Source organism: Lotus japonicus, chromosome 5 (assembly GCF_012489685.1).
Source record: "Lotus japonicus ecotype B-129 chromosome 5, LjGifu_v1.2".
Classification (NCBI taxonomy): Eukaryota; Viridiplantae; Streptophyta; class Magnoliopsida; order Fabales; family Fabaceae; genus Lotus; species Lotus japonicus.
In genome coordinates, this window is record NC_080045.1 from 57068867 (window position 1) to 57070263 (window position 1397).

General features: G+C 32.1%; 1 non-coding gene across 1 annotated transcript; it reads left to right on the forward strand.

The window, feature by feature from the left end:
- Nucleotides 1-1073: 1073 nt before the first annotated feature.
- Nucleotides 1074-1145, forward strand: TRNAP-AGG (transfer RNA proline (anticodon AGG)). Its single transcript has one exon. It is a non-coding gene; the product is annotated as a tRNA-Pro (tRNA).
- The last annotated feature ends 252 nt before the right edge of the window (nucleotides 1146-1397 follow it).

The following is a 1397-nucleotide window of genomic DNA, read 5'->3' on the forward strand; positions in this document are numbered from 1 at the left end:
AAAGAAGAAGAGAAACACGCTAATTCACCAAACAACTTTTAACTTAAAAGTAGCTTTTAAGCTATTAAAAAATGAAAACTGACAAACAACTGTCTTTTTTTTTAAAGCTCTTGTTTTGAGCTTAAACTTAAAAGTAAGCTGGGTCAAACGCTACCTTAGTTGCCATTACGAGCTTGCTAAAGAATTAGTATTATCAAGTGCTATTGGCTCTGAATCCTAAAAGAATTGCTCGTGGAATGACTTAATTGTTTTTCTTTCCTAAAATGTGCGGTTGTGAATTGTGATTAATGTATGCATTTGTCCCTAGACAAATGACAAATGCCTCTTTTTACAAAAATTAAGTTTAATGAAATCTTTGAAGTTCTACAAATAAGCATTCTTTGAATTCCATAATGTATCTGTATTTACGTAGCAAACATGTTGATTTTTTTTTTTGGAAAGGAGCAAACATGTTGATACCTTTTGATTGTTTTCGCAAAGTAAAAGCTGAGCATCAATTGAAAGTTCCTTGTCCTCACGAAGCTTATGATATCGTTTAAACGTTAATGAAATACGCTATAAAAAAATTATACTGTTTACTAAGGGTCAGATAATTGTGATTTCTGGGAGATGCATTACTTGAATTGCAATAATCATTGGAAAAAAAACTACTGTTCTAGAAATGCCAAAATATCAAATTTGTTTTGGCCTCTAGTTATAAATTTCATTTTGAGCTAAATTTGGTGTCAGTTACGTTAGGCATCGATGATATGAGGTTCGTAATGTAAGTTTCTCTAGTGTCCAAGGCTACTTTATTCAACAATATTAATTTTTGAAAAATAGCTTACTTTACAACATTCTTCTATAACAAATTTAATGGTACTAATTTTCAAAGCACTGCATTTGTAATGTGGTAGCAACTCGTAATTTCAAACTTATTCATAACATCATTCTCAACTGGATTAAAGTTATGAATCAAAAGAGAAGACAAGAACTAGTTTCTGGACTAACCGCAGCTCTTCAGACAGTTAAAATAGTTAACTAGTTCCCGTCATGACATTTATTTACGTAGAGATTGAAGTAAGTTACCAGATGGGCATTTGGTCTAGTGGTATGATTCTCGCTTAGGGTGCGAGAGGTCCCGAGTTCAATTCTCGGAATGCCCCTTTTTTATTGTTTTTTTCCCATTTGTTTTAATTTCACAATCAATACTTTATACTTCAACTTTACACAATCTCAAATGCAGCAGAAACACAATAGCTGACAAATTTTCCAATTAAAAAAATGTAATTGTTTGATCTTGAACATGATCCAACACAAAAAGATACATAGGTAGAATAAACAAAACACAGCAAATCATAAACGATCAAGAACGTGGAGCTGCCATTTGCATCTTCTTTATCCTGTCCCAAGTCTTC